Here is a 19,403-nt window from a genome sequence, read left to right on the forward strand (position 1 = left end):
ATGGTAAAGTTCGCAAAGTACATCTCAATAACTTGAAGTGCTCACTGAAGGTCTCTCTGCACGCAGATGCCAACAGAAAAAAACCCTACATTCTCCTCATTACTTGACCCTTATTTAATTTACCCCTCACACTTTCACCTTTTCCACACATAGAATGCCAAAGTCATTGAACAGTCAGGGTTGGAAGGGACCTTAAAGATGGCCTAGCCCAACACCACTGTCATGGGTAGAGACACCTGCCACAAGACCAGTTTGCTCAAAGCCCCATCCAAGCCAGCCTTGAACACTTCCCAGAATGGAACACCCACAACATCTCTGGGCAACCTGTTCCAGTGCCTCACTACCCTGACAGGACAGAATCTCTTCCTAATACATCATCTAAACCTAACCTGAAGTCTGAAGCTATTTCATACATGAGAAACAACTTAATTGCTCCTACACATCAGGTAATGTAACCTGCAGTAATGTTTGTCACTATAACCGAAAGCTTTTGCATTTTCAGTTCCTTTTTGAAGTTACTCAAGCTTTTTTCAATTATCTTGACTTCAAGAATATGTTATTCAAGCAAAGCCAGAACTCAAATCACCAGAGCAGTTCAGAGGCCTGCTACTTTAAGAAATCAGCATGTTTAACTGAAAACCACAACTGTTGATAGCTTTTAAAGACATCTGGTTTTCTGCATCAATAAAAAAATTTCTTAATACTTTTGTACTCTTCAAAACTTCTGCAATTCATTGTGTTCTGTGATTTCTCAATAACAGTATTTTCAAATTATTACAAATATTTTCATTAACACAAAGTTTTCAATTCACTTGCTTGTTTACATCAATGTTCAAATATCTTCACTGGTGACAGGATGAAATTAAGGTTTGATAAGTTATTAAGTAAATGTAGATGATTCCTTCCTAGAATATTCAGTAGAACAAAACCTAGTGCCTTAAAAGTAAAAATCAGCGGGAAACAATCATAAAGAGATATGACAACTAAAAGCATTTTAGAAAAGATATTTTAAACGTATAAAAAGGAAAGGACTCTTCTACCAAAAAGCTCAAGACCATGCTGTGCATTTTGGGGTTTTTTTGTTTTTGTTTTTTCTAGTGAAGCTCTAAAAAATTCATACTTTGTTGAGTTTTTTTAACTAAATCAGGTGTTCCATATATCTTTAAAAGCCCCATTATTGCCTGCTTGTAAAAAAAATACTCATTGACTTTCAGAAAAAATAGTAAGAACTATCACAGCTGAGGGTCCAACAATGCTGTGGGGTTGCTGGCTTCCCTAAACAAGTAGTTCTGAGGAAGACTGATTTCCAATAGACATAGTTCACTGTCGATTCACAATCTTGTTTACCCTGAAGTTGCAGCCAATGTTTTTTACCTACGTTCATTATAGCTATTCATACCCCTACATTACCTAGTTTGAACTACAGTCCCCTCCAAGGTTTCCACCTCAAGATGCTCATCCACATGGTAGCATTTTTCAGTTCTGCTTATCCTTCTGAATTTTCAGAGATTGCCCATGAATTCCTGTTACATGTCCTACCTGCCCCATTCAACCTGCCAGCCATACCAAAGGTGCATGAATGGTACTGTAAGCACAACAGAGATCAGCACATTCAGTGACAGCATGGGCATAAAAGTGAAATCCCAAGAGGGTTAAAATAAACAGAAAAAATAGAAAATCAGCCAGAACCACAACAAATCAACAGCAGTGTATGACTAGAAAGAAATCTTAAGTTCGAACAGGCCGTACAGCAGCAAGTAGGTAATTTGCAATAAGCACAAATGATAATTAGTCTCTCCTTTGGTTTGTAAGTCTACTGCAATCACATTTATCTAATTTTAACAGTGCTGCACTAAAACATCCTGTAACAAACGCTGTGAATGCCACCACCAATACAGAAGTCCAACTCTTGATTACTAAATCATGAGGTCTTTCACAAAACACAGGCATGTCTTCACAATTAGCAAAATTAGCCCACTCATCCAGCAGCTTCAAGGGACTCCCTGCAACTACCAAGAACTCCTAAGCCTAAGTCTGAATCTGAGTACCTTTTACAGGAAAACCAATGATATACAATACACATGCTGCTGTCAAGTGCAGATCCCTAATTTCCTCATGAAGGTTACTTAAGCATTTCATACAATCTTACATCGCTCTCAGCATTCTAGGCACGGAACATTCCCAAGTTGCTCAACATGCAAAATCTATTAATTGAACACTCCCAACCCAAATAGCTAGCTCAAGAATTAGATATGCAGATTCTTTAAGCAAACAAATTCTCAGTAACATTTCAGGGTTTCTGATCCCGAGTAAAGAATTCTTGCAGACTTTGGAATAAACAGCATCTATTGCAAGGCACTTGGTCTCCCCTCCAAGCAGTTGAAAATGAAAGGAATGTTGTTTATCATCCTAAAATAGCTCTCAGTTAAACACTAAAGTCATCACCATTGGTGAAAAAGAAAATTTCAGTCATATGGCATTTCAAGTTTATCTTTAAAAATTTATCTTTTAAAATATTGCCCATTACACTGGTTCTTCCTGCCACTGTATCTTCAGGCTTGACATGCATTTAAAATTCCTCTTCCCATGATTTCTCAATTTCTCAGTTTCATAAAAATATCTCACATCTCCTTGGAAACCTGAACACAGCACAACAAAAACGGCTGGCTCTAATGCTCAGAAGCAGGCTAGAAAAACAACTGCATTCCCTTGCTAGTTAGGATAGGGTCAACACTTCATTTCTCCTCACTAACATATCTCACAAGAAGATGCCTCTCTCTCCACCATTAAATTTCCTACTTGTCTTCTCAGCCACAGCCCCAGATCCTACCCACTTCCTCACTACTAACTTGCACTCACCTTGAGGTTTCATGAGTTTTCTAGGCATCTATGCAGAATATTGAAAGCTATTTAAGGAGGCTGGCAATGTCCAAGCAATACTTCACTAATACTCCCCCTGCAAAACTGGTATGAATGAAGTGAATAAAAGCCCCTTTTGCAGAGGTATTTTTAATCTTGATCTACATCAGCTGGTTTCTATACCAAGTGCTCTTAATTAGCACAAGGTACCCAAAAAACCCCCACAAGTTTCTATTGTGTTCCATGCACAGCTGTAGCTGCCACAACCACTGGCTTGGGAATTGCTGTTTAGATAATAAGGCTGCTGGCTGCTACCAAAACCCAGCATTTGACCACCCCAGTTTGAAAACCTTTTAAGAACTACTCTAGTTGCTGTAAGAAAAAAGGAAAGTACTGCTTCTCATATTGGATGTAGGATTTCTCAGGGAAGCATAAACATCCTCTGAGCCCACCAAAAGGGGCTCTGCCCCAGCCACATAACTGCCTGCACACAACCCAAGAATAATAAGCAGCATGGAAATATCAATATGAAGGGGGAAATCAAGAAGACTGAGATTTCCCCCGCCCCACCAAGATAGAAAACAGCACACAAAAGGTAGAGAAGAAGTTTCTCCCCAGAATACTGTAAGAACAAGAGATTATGTTCAGCCAAATGAAAACTGATAAGTTTACCATCAACAAAAAGGGTTGCCTCTTCATACCTCTACCTAGGGAACATAATGCTAAGGATATGGGACTGCAAGCCAAAAGTTTAGCAGCATTAAAGGGAAGCAAAGAGGATAAAATTATATTGTAACAAAAAAATATTTGAATAACAAAGAGCTAGAATAGATACCACAGTCTCTGAGTCTTTTGACACAAGTCAAACTAAAAGGATCACAGAGATACACCCCAGAGTATATTACTGTCATAACTGCCTATCGTAATTTTTTTTTTCTGCATCATCATCCCAAGCATCTGTTACTGCTCCTAATTAAAGAACAGATGGTCTGACCCACGACGGCAATTCCTATGACCCTATATTTATCAGCAGGTGGGGAAATTAAGTTTTGAGGTCTGAAGCAGCAAAGAAAGATTAAGAACAGACAGCTAAATAGATCTCAAAGCTATCTGGTATACACTTACTGAAAAAAATATTCTTGAAGATTTTGTACATGAATTGTCCATGGTCTCTGTACTGAGAAAAACTGGCTTCCACAAACTCCACTAGATGCAAACTTGACTTAACCCCAGAAAAGCAGACACTATGAAGATGGAGTCCTTTTTCATGTTCAACTAGTGAAAAGCACAGCTATTCCAGCTGTACAGCAAAATCTGTGGAAGTGAAAGTCAGCATATTGACATAAAAGTTAGAATTCATTTTCAGTATAACTTTCTAATAAGATCATTGCACACACCAGTGAACAAAACAAAGAAAACAATGTAGACAAAGGAAATAAAAAGCCTTAAACGGGTTAGGGTTGAAGGGTTTTTTGCCTATATGTTTTAAGGGTGGGTAAAAACACACACGTGAAAGCTGCATTCCCAAATCCGGTAAGAGATGGAGAAGACAGCTTGAAATAATTAATCTGCCCAAGAAGAGGATGTGAGTGAGACTGATACTGACCAATGAGGCAGAAGTAATTCATGAAAGAAAGTACAGTTCCTTAAGTGGTACAAAAGGGAACTTCCAGTATTATATGCCTGTAGGGTTTTGGGGTTTTTTAATACTCTATTGGAGAAAAACCTAACTGGATGAAAAGTTCTATGTTCATGAGTCACAGGAACTTCTGATGAGCCTACATTCTGAAAATGTGCAGGATCAAGCTCATTATGTTGCCAGGAAATAGTATTGTTGAACCAACATAAATGAAAATTTCCCTTTCCATGTAGGTACAGTGATGGGAACGAGCTAATACACATTCTTAAATTGAGCAACCTGTTGGAGACCAAAGGAACAAGGAAGCTGGCTACTGGGGCATTCTCTGTGAAGACAAGAAGGATGTTCCTCAGCCTAACTGTGAAGCAGGATTAATCTGGTAACAGCTGCCAGGCAAAATGAGAGGACTCCTCCCAGTCCATGCTAGCAAAGCACCTCCTCTAGAGCAAATACAGCACTTTGAGCATTTTAAATTAATCTTAACTTTCTCTAAATTAACAAGACAGAGGTGCCGATTTCTTGTATGTGGAGAATTTAATGAAAAAAGCTCCAGAAAATTGCTAAAAAGGAAAGCTTAAGTCTCAAACATATTCTTACATTGCAGATTTCCAAGATGGAGAAAGTAAGGCTCTTCTCATACCCATCACCTCTTCCCTCTGGAAACATGATCATCATTAAGCTGCATCACAGAAAAACTTCCCACAACTTCTTGCATTTGTTAGTTCATAAAAATTTCTGCACTTCAGACAGGAAGGTGGGCTCCAACACTCCATTCATAGTGTTTAATCCCATTTATCTGCCTTTAAAAAAAAAAAAAACAACAATTTTCACCACAATCTTGGAAATTATTTACAGATCCTATGGTTTTTAGACTGTCTATTAACAGAACCTGTAAATACAATACTGAAAGTTATTTTCCTCTTCCACTGCCATTTACCTTTTTAGTGCAATATAACAGTTATTATTCTCCAAACCACTATTCTCCTATTATTTTAAAACCTGAATTCTCCTAATATTTTAAAACCCACTTCTAACACAACTAGTAAGCTGTGAAATGCTGGACTTTCGTATAACTGTCACTCTGAAATGTACTCTGAACACAAGAAAAACTAGATGCGACTGATTTAAATCAGTCTCCCCATCACGTAGTTACCTGACACACTTAGGAGAGCTACAGCTTCTGTGTTGAGGGTGGTAACTCATCAGGGTGTCAGTTAAAAAGCACCATTCACCGAATCCTTGATCACTGAAGAATAACTTTCCTACTGCATATGTAAATTAAAACACCCCAACTAGAACAAAAATCCATTCCACTGTATGAAGCTAAGCATCTCCTTTGTGCATGTGTGATGGGGCAGGGGGAGGAACAAAACAAAGACAATAACATTTCACTTCAATCCATTAATTAATTTCTTTAATTGAAAAATAATCAAAGATACTCTTAAACATGGAAAAATTGACGTTGAAAAAACAAATAGAAATATTATCTCAAAGCACCTTAGGGGAAAGTGAGTTCAATACACACAAATGATAGCAATTGAATATATGAAATCATACTGTACTGACTTAGTTAAACCACTGCCAGTCCACATATGAATACTCTGATGTAAGGTTAAGACACTTCTCAATTTTTCTTTTTACCAGGAATATTTTTACTTCAGGACTGATCTCATTTTCTAAGTTGTAGGAAAAAAGACACTAGACATTCTAAAGTATTTCCTACACTGGATTTATGATTTGACATTTCACAGCATGGACACACAGCCCTGCACCTGGGCAAGCTGAAGAAGATAACTTGCTTCAAACCAACGGGTTGCCAACAAATTTCTGTATTAATCTAAATACATCTGCATTAAAGTACTGAATTGTTGGATAAAATTAGAAAAACAGGTCTAAGAATGCCACCTTTCTGAAATTAAGAAAATAATTCCAAGTGAGCTTTAAAAAAAAGTAAGCAAACTTAATGCATACTAACCAGAAAATTTTACTGAAATTCATAGAAAGGGAACTTTGTGAGAAAGGGAACTTCGTTGGGAAAAGGAAAAGCTGTGATTGCAGATTTCAAGAGTTCAGTGCAGTTATAAGAAATTAAAAAGCCCTGCAGCCATCACAGACTCCCCTTTGAACCCAAGTACCTGACATCAGACTACATTCTCCCCCCACAAAAGGTTTTCAAACTAACACTGTCTACCACAGTTCTTAAGTTACCTAGGACACAAGGAAGTACTATAGATGTAATCAAGGAAAATAAACACCTGAAAAAGGGAGAAAACAATAAGTATGCAGCATGTTCTTCCAGGCAATGCTTAAGAGCCTTAAAAATAAAATTAAAACAAAAAAATCCATACAGCTATACAATAACAAACTAACAAAAAGCAACATCACCCTCATTTATATATCTTCCATTTAGTATACAGATCACTGTGTGTAAATGGGATTGTGTCCTGTCCCTTCTGGGTTTTTTTGAAGGCTTTCAGAGGTTCTCCTCTTGCACAGACCCAATGAACTCTCAGTTAAAACATACTCTTATGTGAACAAAGTTGTGTGAATTTGCATTTGAAAATTCTTACTGCGTTCTAAATTTGCACTAGTCTCAAAGGGTAAATTTTACAGATGTTTTATATCACAGTTAAATATAAATATTGCTCAGGTGAATTGAGACAACATCTCTGTTTTAGCCTACATCTTACTGCATTTGCAATTTTAAAGGATGAAGCCTTTTATGGCTACATTTTTACTCATAAAATATTTAAAAGAAGTTCTCCAATTAAAATATTTTCCCTATGGATATGATAATTTTTAATGTGTACACATGAAAAGAGCTATGGTGATATGTTGACAGGCACCTGAAAGACACTGACAGCCAGTAGTCCTTCATTAAAAAAGAGCAAAAATTAATTTACAGTGATAATATACGAAAATATCCATAGAATGGGAATATTTGGATATACCTACTTAGAATCACTGCAAATCTGACTGCCATAATACAATGATGAAGTTGCTTTCATTTTCTGTAACATTTTAAAATGCTGCTGCCAAGGATCAGGGAGGCATATCGGGTGCAAATGTTCTTACTGACCCCCGCTTTGAGTGCTTGATATAAACCTCCCATATTCAATGTCTGCAAGTGTTAAACACAGCTGTAAGCACTGAAAGTCTAATGACAGACAAAGCAGATCCTCTCCAAAACTGAAAAGTTTCAAACCTTTATAGGAGGCTGATTGGGAAAAAATCTTACCAAAACAAACTTTAAAGTAGCACTTTTTATTGGCTGTTGTATAAATACCCTTCTGAAACATTATTTGTTACAAAAATACCTGCAAATTCCTACATTTTTTTTTAAACAAACTGTAACTGGATGATTAGATGAAACTGATGGTAAGAATTAAAACTGGGAAAACAAAATAGCTTTGGTACAAGTAAGTACAGATGTTAACATAAAAGAGGTGGAAGAAATAAGCTCTCAGTTTTTGTTGAATGCCCTTTAAAAAACTGTTTTGTAAAATCATCTCCTAGTTCAAGATCCTTCACATAAATTATTCCCTCTAGCTGTACATCTGAAAACCAGATCACTTGAAATACTGTGAAGTCTCTTTATAAAAATATGAGCAATTAAGCCAATAATTAATGCTTCAACTTCTGTGTCCCTTGTGGCACAGGTGGGTTGTTTTTCTCCAGATGGGACAAAAGGTCCATGGATTTGTGTGGGGCACTTCTATTTTTTGTAGGTTTCACATTGGAGGTTTATGCAATCTGTATTTGTCATTCATTCTACATACCAATAAAAGTCTGATGAGAATTTTAAAATTTCAATTATATAGAAAGCTATAAAGGTTAGAACTGGCTTATTTATGGTACCACAGATATGAGCACAAATTTCTTACACCTGCTTTCATAACCACAGGACAGTTCCCTCTCAAAGGATTGTTAGCACAGATAATCCTTTTTTTCCCTGTTTCAAGTAGTCTGCAAATGATTCTGATTTTTAGGGAGGCCACCTAGATGCAGTTTTTAACTATAGGTGCTCCACAAACTCTTCAAGTTTCTTTTTTCATACAGTTAGATTATAGTAGATGGAAATCCTTCCTATTAGAAGATGAGGCCCTGTTTTTAGTACAAGACAAACATTTCTTCACTCTTTTTCCACATGAAACTTAGTAGAAAGAACATTCACTATTCATTAAAAGAAAAACTCATTCACACAATTCTTTCCAAAGATTAGCACATGTACAAAACCACAACTGGGTAGAAGTCATTACTGAAAGGTAAGAACAAAAACAATACACAAGCACAGATGGTTCAATCCAAGCAAGAATGAATCCATTGCCACTGCAGTTCCCAACACCTTCACATTCAGACCTGTCTTCCCTGTCACAGCACAGGGGATGTAGGGCTGGTACTGACTTGTACCAGCCCTACATCCCCTCCCAGTTTAACAGCCCAACAGCCTTCTGCACCCCCTTTTTCTCCCCCACCCCAATCCCTGTAATGCCAGCTGAAGTAACCCTGGCTTGTTGTCTAACCCAACTCCCTCCTTCCAAATTCAGCCCTTCTCGTCTCTCGCTCCCCTTGCCTCAGCATGGCTTTTCCAGCTTTCACAATGAAGAAAGCTATAACCTGAAAAGGTAAAAGGGAAAAACCCTTCTCCAGTGCATGCTGCATGTCCTCAGCAGGCCCATCCCCTCACAAAGGAACTGCTCTTATTTCAGATAAACACTATTATTTTCAAGAGACCACAGAGGGGTCCTAGCAAGAAGACTCCTCCTGAGCATACAGCAATTAGGAGATACATACATCACAACACATGCATGCAAAAGCAAATAATTATGGTACTAGACACAGCTCTCACTTTTCCCTGGACTCCTTCAAGTCCAGGGAATTCAATACTTCATCTGAATAGTCCCCTAAAATGTGCTGCACCACAGGATTTCTGAGCATTATTTTACAACAGGAGAATACACAGCTGACTTCTACACTTCCATACGTTCCTGCCCTGCAAAACAGCATTGTGCGCGTGTCTCTGCTCTCAGGGTGTCTAAAGGCCTCCCCAGTGATCTACCCAATCTGTGTGAGGGACAAAAGAGACACTGGCATCTCTGAGGCCACAGAACGTGTGCTGGGGGCCCACTCTGAGCCCAGAGCTGCAGTTTAACGTTACAGCTTCAGCCCAGCTGGCAGCTGGCCATTGCCAGGAACAGCGAGACTGAACCCTCCCATCTTCATATTCCCATCTTCTCTATTTCTGGCCTACAGTCATCTCCTCACATTACAGGCGCACACAGCTTCCAAACCAGCAGAACAAACTTTACTATATCCTAAAGATTTTAAGAATGCATGTATGCCTTCCAAGAAGGAGGAGAAAAAGCAAACATGAGCATACAGAAAAATCATGGCTCAACTAAACTGAAATGAACCTCCTTTAGAACCTTCAAAGGAATGTCCCCTTGCGAGGGCAAAATACATATAGGGGCTAATTTACCCCACAAATTCCTGTTGAATAGCTATTTGTGAAGGTGTTTATTTCCCTGAAAATGCATTTCTAAACTGGGGAGAAAACTCTCAGAATATCTCTTACTCAAGCTGAAGCAAGCCTTGTTACAAACATACATAATCCTTTATCCATACTGTACCATCTGACATTACACTATGACTTTCAGAATAAAGACAAAACACAATGTTTAAGGAATTGGTTAATGTATAGAATGTCTCCAGAATGTAAAATTCCGTATTTCTAGAAAAGCTGACAACTGGCCTTGACAGTATTCTTATCTGAAGAAACAAATCTACAGTTCAGCAGTCCCAGTAAATCCCTACTTCCACAATTTAATGTTAATAACAGATCTAAGTGAAAATAAAGGCCTCACTGGATGTCTATCTTCATAAACCAAGGTATTTGCACAGAAATGGATAATCCTATCCCTGTGAGGATGCAACTAGTTTGAGACTGCTGGAAAACAAAGTTAATAGGCTGCTTAAGTCCCTCCTTTTTCCTCCTCCTTAACATTTCTACGATAGAAAGCTAAATCAATCCCTTAACTCTTTTCCAGTATGATTCTTAAAATCCAGAATGGAGCTTTTGGCTTTCCTTCCAGTACTTATTCCCAAAACACAGCTGTAAAGTATAAAAATCAATTAATAATGTTTTGATACAAGACAGCTCATCCAGACACTAGACAGGACAGATTCACTATTCTCATCATTAAATAAAACATTCAGAAATCTCCAGAGACTTATTTTTCACAAATGTTGACAGAGACAAGTACTGCTTTTATCATCACTGTCTGAGTTTATAACAGAAGTATACTATTCATTTCAAATGACCAAATGAAAAAGAAAGTAGCTTCCCCTGAGCATCAATCATTATTCTCAATTATGAATCATGAAAACCATACTATGTACAAAAAGCATCCAGTTTTTAAACATTTGAGACTTCTCTTCACACCCACATTCCTATTAATGCATTCCACTAATTCATGTTTTTAATTTTATGTTCATAGAAAAATCTCCACTTACAGAAGAATGGTTCCTCTTGAAAATACCACAGGCATCTGAAGAAGGACACAGGTAATCTCTCTTCAAAGAAGCAGCAGCTAGTAAAACTGAAACAAAATATACAGATAAAATACTCTTGTTCAGAGTTAACTAATTCAAGACCTAAATAGCCAACGAGTTGGAGAATTATATTCCTGAAAAAAAGAACCTTCCATTGAGAACACCTGCCACAAAATCCCAGCAGTATCAAACTGCAGTACTTTCCTAGTACTAGTGGGATGGTCCAGGCCATCCAGAACTTTTTTAACCCAAACAAGTAATTATTTGCATTTTTTCTATCCTCAGAACCTCCTTTTGTTATTCATTGCTGCTTATAAATCACCTCCTCTCACCTCTCCTTCTCCTGCTCCCTGCGTAGCCCCTTTTTCTCTAGAACACTCTCTGGCTTTCACAGTCTTTGTTCCTCTCATCTGAGAGCTTGCCCTCTGTGTCCCAGCCTAGCATCTCCTCCATCCTTTCTGCCCCTCAGCCCCCGGTATTTGACTGAGCTGCCTCCTTGCAGTGCTGAGTGCTGGGTGCCAGCGCGGGCGGTACTGGCGATATCGCACACATTGTCCCCGATTGTCCCTGCACCCCTGCTCCTCCGCGACAGCCTCGGCGCCGGAGGCTGCGACTGCAGCACGGGGCAGAGCTCAGGGGCCTCAGCACACCCTGCCAAGCCTCACCAGTGTTACAAACTGGGAGTGAGGCAAAACAAAGGTCCTTCACTAAACTTAGCTACTGGAACAGTAAACCTAAAATGAGTGTGTAAAATCTGCTCAAGCTAAAAATCTTTGACAACAAAAGCTTGAATTGGGATGGCTCCTTTACAGTACAACAGCCCCTCTCTAACTTGCTGGTGATGGGACTGCTAGAGCTACTCAACTAAACTGCAGAGTAAGCTAAATAAAATACTGGGCGTTTTTCCTGCACTGAAAATTCCAAAGCTGACTGATGAGTCAAGATATTGAGACTAACATTTCCAGAATGGTAGTTAAGACAAACCATCAGTCTGTGCAGACTTGACTTGCAACACTACAAGCTACAAACCTCAGAAAATTGAAAACTCACTGACAAGCAACTCTGCCTTTGGCTCAGCAGGGAACATGGCTGTAGGCAGCCAATGCAAAATATGCTACTTCCATTCATGAGGCAGTGTCACTTAGAAAAGGATAAATTTTGGGTAGTATGGCATCTCAAACAAATTCCAACACAACAGCTTCAAAAGTTAACTGCAGGACAGTTTTTCCAAATGCATCAGAACCAGTACTGCAACACCAGCCATCATTAAATATTTGATTATCTGAGCTACGAAAAACATCTAAGAGATGCCTTCTGTCTTTTAACAAGGCAATACAAGTGCATGTGCTGTGCCCTGCAGCTCACACTTCATGCACTCTCCTCTCCCACTATTCCTGGGTGGAAGATCCTGAAGCAACCATCAAATCAGCAGATGGGAAAAGCCTGGACCACCCCTTCCAAAAAGACATCAGTTTAAAACAATTCAGTGAAATAATGTGTAGGCCAAGCTCAAGATTTTTGTTTTCCCATTTGCAACTTCTATTGTGTAAGCTGCCTATTTTATCCTCCAGTGGCTTTCTGTTTTGGTTTTTAATTTTAAATCTGCTTGGGACTTTCAAGGAAACAGAACAACTACAACTACAATTTCAGTAGCACACTTAATTATTTCAACAGCTGTTCATAAGTGAGATTAATTCCATTAACAATGGGGAAAAAACATAAATAGAAAAGAAAAACCAACCTTCACTGAAAAAGGCAACTTTCTCCTAAAATCAGAAACAGAATTCTGTTGATTTAGGTCTAGCAATTTTTATTTTGAGCAGGTATCCTTAAACTTCCTTTCTAATGAAAACAGGCAAACTAATATAAAACTCTGATGCAGAACCACATGGTCAGTCCTCCAGCCATTTGGAATTATTTTCTACTTGTTTTGCACTTAAAATGACTTCCCAGACATGATAGATTAAACAGAAGCTCATGTGTCAAGCAGAAGTGATCACAAAACCTACAGGGAAAAAAACCACTAAACCAGATTGAATTTGCATCTGTTTGAATACCATTCTTCTTTAATGTCTTGAATTTACCAGTATAGTCTATATCACAGAAGTAAATAAAGGAAGAGATAGAGTACCATACTTCAGAGCTGAGATTTTGAGTGTTCTGTTAGACCTACATAATTGGCAGCACCAGCAAAGGACGCTCAGTGCTGCATCAGTAATTTACTAAGAAATTCGTCAAACAGCAATCATTTAGAAGAAAAGTCAGAGATTTCTGCTTCACCTCTGGTCTCCATGGCTTCAGTTCTCAGCACATGTAGCTGCATTATGGTTATCTGAACAGAGATTTTCAAGCACCGTCCTCCGCTAAGTGGTTCCAGCCAGAAACAAGGGGAGACCTTATCAGCAAGGCAGTCCCAAGCCCTACGTTACAGGCTACATTTAGGAGACACCTAGCAACACTCTTTGTTCCTGAAGCTACAGCAAATCTGCTCAAATGACAGATATAGTACAACAAAAATAGTCATAAAAGCCATTCGTTTGTACAGTGCTTTATATCTTTGCAAGCCAAGAACCTCCTCTGTGCTCTTTTATACTGTTCTGACTAAGACAAGAAGACCTTTAAGTCAGTCCTAGTCTTGCCCAAATAGGAACTGCAGAAAAACACCATACACACAAGTAGGTGGTTAGCAATACCAACAGAGAATTAGCTATTCCCTCCAAGTCTTCCTGAGTGAAATACCAGTCCAGAAGCACTCTGCAAGGTGTCTCTGGGGGTGGTGGGCTACAAATCACACTCCCAATACAACAACAAAGGACAAGCATTATCTCTTTAATTCTGAGAAATACCAACACTGCTCTCCAGTTCATTAACAATGAGTTGTTAATGGCAGCTTTTCAATAGCATGCTGGCTTGGACAGCCCACACATTGATTCTGGATCTTACCCAGGCTGTCAAAGCTTGCAGAGATAAATAAAATTGTGGGGGCAAATACCATTGCCAGCCAATTGTAGAACTGATCTAGAAAATGAGGGACCCCAATACTCAAAAGCTCTACAAGGAAGAGGCCAGAAAGTTACCAAGTAACACTCGAAATAAATTCTCCTTTATAAAACCCAAACTGATGTTTCAATTAGAAAAATTAATGCATAGTTTAAGCCAGCTACTTACAATAATGTACACTAGGATATATAAAAGAACTAGTCTAAATTATTTCTAAGGTATTACTGACTTGCTTTGAGGACCAGTAAAAGATAGGGATCCCAGAGCAATAAGAAATAGGGTATATGTCTGATAACAATAGTAGGGAAGTGGGAAATTACTTAAGTAGCAAGACAAACAATGTAGTTCTGATGCTTAGAAAGATTTGGATACATTGCTGGGGGAAAAGAAGAGTGATTTAAGTTAGGGGAGAAAGATAACTGATAGTCTGTAAGCCTCAAAACAATACAATGTTGGGTAAATGTCTTAATGAAGCAGCAGGTGCAGCTTATGTAAGTTTAACTACTGTTCAACATAACCTGGAGACTATAAATCCAAAATAATTAGTGTAGATAATGGTAACCACTGGAAAATTCACTTTCAGAAAACCAATGGCTGAGTATAAAAAAATAAACCAAAACAGAAAGGATTTTGGGTTGGGGCAGCTAGAAGTTGACCTGCAGCTGATTTTGTTTAGTTTATTAATTTTGGTGACCAAACACAGGCACCCTTGACACCAAACTAGGGAGGTGGTGGAGACGGGGAAAGGGGGCAGAAGTTGCAAGGAATATGAAGGAGATGATCCTGATTCTAAGTGAGCTTAAGAAATCGGGGGTTCTAAAACACACTTGATAACGTCCATGCAAGTGAGAGCAAAACCAAATACCACAACTCTGAAAAAGATCATTAAATAAAAAACCTACCCACATGCAGAGCATCCATATTAAGAGTAACAAAGCAGAAAAGAGAAGCTATACAGGATCACAGACTAAAGAGTCATAAACCTGATATCCATCTTGAAAGCCAAATACAATCTGAGAAGGTGATAAGACTACTGAGCACACAAAGTTAAGCTGTTTCAAGTCTAGTCAACACCATTGTCCTAGCATTGAAATACCACATACATCATTCTTGTGTATTCTAAGGAACAAATCCTGAATATCTAGTTCTAAGATTACTAAAAAGAGAGTGATAACAACTGGAAGAAAAAAATCCCTTGTCTTCTTAATATAGTTATTTGACTTTCCAAGGGGTGTCTTATCTATCGTAAATGGGGGGAAAAAAGCAGTCTTTATGTATGAACTCATTTCTGTGACTTATTTTAGGTGACAGTGCACATTAAAAGATTTCTCCTTCCCTTCACCTTCCTTCCCCAAATAGAAAAATTCCTTGCAATTTCAGTTTCCTCTTTTCTTGATCTTCTTGTAAAATTAACATGGAATTTTTAAAATAGAATTGATTTCATACTCGACAGTACTACTGATATTTGTACTAATTCTACTTGGCAATTCACACTTTGCAGTTCATTTTTAATGGAGTTAAAATTTAAAACAAGGTTCAATGTGAGGATTTTTTCTTTCTAGACAGCACTTGCATTCTGACTCCAGCTGGTAGCATACCCTGTGTTTACACCATTAATGTAAAACAATTTACAATTTACTAACAGTTGTGTATGCACACAGTTATTTTGGATATGTCACATGTGTATTTTAGGTTTGATTTTATTTTTCAGCTGTCCTGTGAACCAGCAGTAAAAGTCTAACTCATACTTGACCAAATCCAGTACATATTTACATCAGACAGACTTCAAGCAATTATTAGAGCTGGAGTGTCAATAGCCCATACTGAAATATGACACCATCTTTCAACCTTAGCAAAAATTCAGACTTCCAGAAACACTTGTTTAGATTTTAGACAGCCACCACGCCAATGCCTTCAGCAACATTCTTTTCTGCCAGTAATTTAATGCTAGTACATTATTCACATATACACATTAGTTTCTATGAATCCATTTACTGAAACTGAGTGGCAAACACACTCACACTTACAGCAGTCAGAAAGCCACAAACAGGCAGCATTCCCCTTTTCCTTTAAAAATACATATGCATATTTACTAGTTCAGAGATCTAAAAGCCAGAATAACATAAAGCTGTCTGAAAACCCAAGACTCCTTATATATCATGTGAAAATATTTGCTGAAGGACAGAACAAGACTTTCATTACACCTTCAGGGCTATTCCAAATCATCTGTGAAACCAGACCACGAGACTTGGGTCCAAGAGTCACACATGATAAGGAATGCAGAACTCCTCCACTTGCAGAAAGAGTACCTGCAGTACTGCAAGAGGAAAGGAGGTAACCACTGGCCTATGTGAAAAAAAAGTGCTATATCTCTAATACTATAGGCAAAGTGTTTTCAGATGCACTAGCTCCCATTTTCAGAAACAGTACTCAAAACATTCCAATAACCTAACTGGATGTATGGCAGATTTTGTAAAGGTTTAAAAGCAAACCTCACATTTGCATTTAGAGAGAAAACAAAGAATCTGGCAAACAAATTAGAGAAAAACATTAAACAACATAGTAAAAGTAAAACATCTTAGCTCCACAGATTAGCATATCCACCTGAACAGGGCAGCACAGTTACAACAAAAGGGAGATAAATGCTATTGAAAACAAGGAATAGCAATGATTTTACCATTGCCTTACAGAAGGCTGGCCTCTCTCCTAACATTGTATTTTCCATCAGGAAACAATTCCCAAAACTATTTGTGTCCTACATTTTGTTATTGTTTGGGAACTTGTGAGACAGAACAAACAGTGGTGAGCTCTTAATTATAGCAACACTCATCTTACTGTCCAACAAGTCTTCACAACCACCAACTCCCAGGTATGATAAATAAATTTGTGAAGCCCCCATGCCTCCAAAAGACAAAGAAGTACTTTATGCAGAAATCCCAGTGATTAAAAGAGACAGTAGTAGTATTATTAATCTGTGGCAAGCTGGCAAATTTACAGGTCATGTCTCTTAGTCTAGCACTTCCATTTTCAGACAACAGGATTTCTACATATCAAGTATTTCTTTAAGAATGCTCTCTCTTAACCACAAAACACACAGAAAACAGAACAACATTGTATTAGAGAATAAACAGCTGTCCAAACATCTACTGGAGTCCAGAAAATAAATCCTACATCACTGTGAGGATTTTCAGTCTTGAAAACATTAGCCAGTGGCCTCAGATCACCACAAATAAAACTCCCTAGAACTTAGGTTTGCTTTTTGTTTTGGGGATGGGGTAGGGTATAGTCAAGCTTCTTTTTGAAAGTATTTTGTTGCAATAAAGATAATTTTCCATTAGACACTTTATGGCAAAAAAAGTTAGTTCATTACTGAATTTATCATTGTGTACCTATCCAAATACAAGAAAGCACCATCTGGTCTATACAAACACAAAATATTGGTCTATGTGTTACATTTTATATTGACTGTACTCCGTTACAATAAAGGCAAACGATTCTGAGGTTACTCCTGCTCTTACCTGATGTTGCCAGATCTATTGTTACCCTGTATACTCTGTATATCTGTATATCCTGTATACAAATCATGCATTATAACACATACTGCAAAACCTTTCAGACTAATAAAAGGGACTTAGGAAAATAATTATTATTAAACATTATTATTAAAATAATTATTATTAAACATTATTATTAAACATTGCAACTCAAACCAGGCAAAAGATTTCTCCAAATGACCACTGTCCAGTGTAACATGAAATACATTATTTTAAGCAAGAGAAAAAGTAATGTCTCTATGCTTCAATACATTTTAAATTTTGCTCCTATGAAACTCAAAATAAACCCTACACACTCATGTATGCTCCTCTACCACAAAGTACAAACACATTTTGACATAGCTGTTTCTGATTTTTTTTGTACTACTTATCACTAAAAGCATTTCAATGCAGTTCTTTAATTCCTTGTCAGTTGTAGTTACTGTACAAACACTATTTTTCAAACACAAAATAAAAATGGCAGGCCTGGTGCATTTGTGCTACACTAAACTAATACTGTAAGCCACAAAGTTAACTGTAAAAAAGGAATCAAATACAGATTAAATAAGAAAAATATGAAAACTGTTTATTTCAGCTGACTTGTCTAGTCATAAAAGCATAAAAGAAGGATATTTTTTAATTCATATCAGCCATGATCTGGACGATCCTGAGCTGCACCAACAATCCAAATGCCAAGCAAGATGTACTGTTTCAAAACCTCACCAGTCCATTTAGAAGAGAAGCACAACCCCTGCACAGGTATTAACAGAATAAAATTGTTTTATAGGTAAACTGTGTTTTCAGTTGAGATGACAGAACATGCAGCAGTCTCTATAAGGCTCACAGCTGGAATACGAACCCCAAACCTCAGCCTCAAGGATTAGTTTTATTTAAAAAAGGGAAGAGGAAAAATGTCAGTTCTTGACAGCTTACCAAAGGACAAAAAACCTTCTATTTCTCTCATAATAGAATTCTGGACCAAAAAAAAAAATCTGTCAGGAAAAATACAAAAGCAGTAACAGTAGTCCTTTGGTCACAAAAGCGCAAGCAGCTTCTCTAGCACCCTCAGATTTTGTATAATGGCTGTGTTTGTTGACCCCTTCCATACCAAAATTTCCAAGTATGTACTAATACACTCCTGCAATTTCCCACATGCACAGTAAAGCTCTCTAAGGGTCTCTGAAGGTTTTCTACATTGATTTGCTTTGGAATCTACTCATTCAAGGGAAAGGCTAAATCTCTGTTTTCATTTAATAGGCAAAATTAGAAAACAGCTTAAATCCTGATTATATAAAAACATTAGAAGAAGGTCAGCCACAATCCTCTTTGCTTTGTAAATTAACAACTCCAGAAGTGTCCTCAGAGCACCGAGACCATTCAGTTTATTCTCTGGGGCCCCCTCTGGACTCGAGATATGTAACTGTACAACTATCCTAGAAAAAATGAAGAGCCATATTAGTTGGTGGACATGGAGTAACAGTTGAAATAGGTAACAAAAATGCAGTAGGCACACCTCTGGACATGTCAGTAGAGGTATCATTGATCCAGAGTAAGCTTAGGAGAGTTTAAGCCCTAACCATGACTACAGGAGCCCAAACTCTGGAATACTGTACATGCTGCAATGCCTTACAGCTCTGAAGCACCCACGGTTAGGTGACTGTACCAAACAGATAATCAAATATGAAAATCAAACCCATTTAAATACTACCTGGCATTTCTCAATTCATTGTAGAATTCCTTATATTGAAGACTATGAAGATATTTGTATCCATCAAATTATACTACAACACTCACAAAAAAAAAAAACAAAACAACCCCAG

The 19,403-nt window shown here is 37.8% G+C and overlaps 1 protein-coding gene across 6 annotated transcripts in view; it reads right to left on the reverse strand.

The window, feature by feature from the left end:
- SIPA1L1 (signal induced proliferation associated 1 like 1) overlaps positions 1-19,403 on the reverse strand; it is a 200,914-nt gene that overhangs the window by 107,325 nt on the left and 74,186 nt on the right. For 3 of the 6 annotated variants that reach the window (XM_030949104.1, XM_030949098.1, XM_030949101.1), the window contains exon 3: positions 11,012-11,097. The exons of 1 other annotated variant lie outside the window; for it this stretch is intronic. The gene's annotated coding sequence lies outside the window, so the exon portion shown is untranslated. Of the gene's footprint in view, positions 1-3,984; positions 4,174-5,095; positions 5,299-11,011; positions 11,098-19,403 lie in introns of all 6 variants that reach the window. 2 more of the 6 variants (XM_030949100.1, XM_030949099.1) reach the window with 2 other exon arrangements.

The sequence above is a fragment of the Camarhynchus parvulus genome, chromosome 5, assembly GCF_901933205.1.
Source record: "Camarhynchus parvulus chromosome 5, STF_HiC, whole genome shotgun sequence".
Taxonomy (NCBI): Eukaryota; Metazoa; Chordata; class Aves; order Passeriformes; family Thraupidae; genus Camarhynchus; species Camarhynchus parvulus.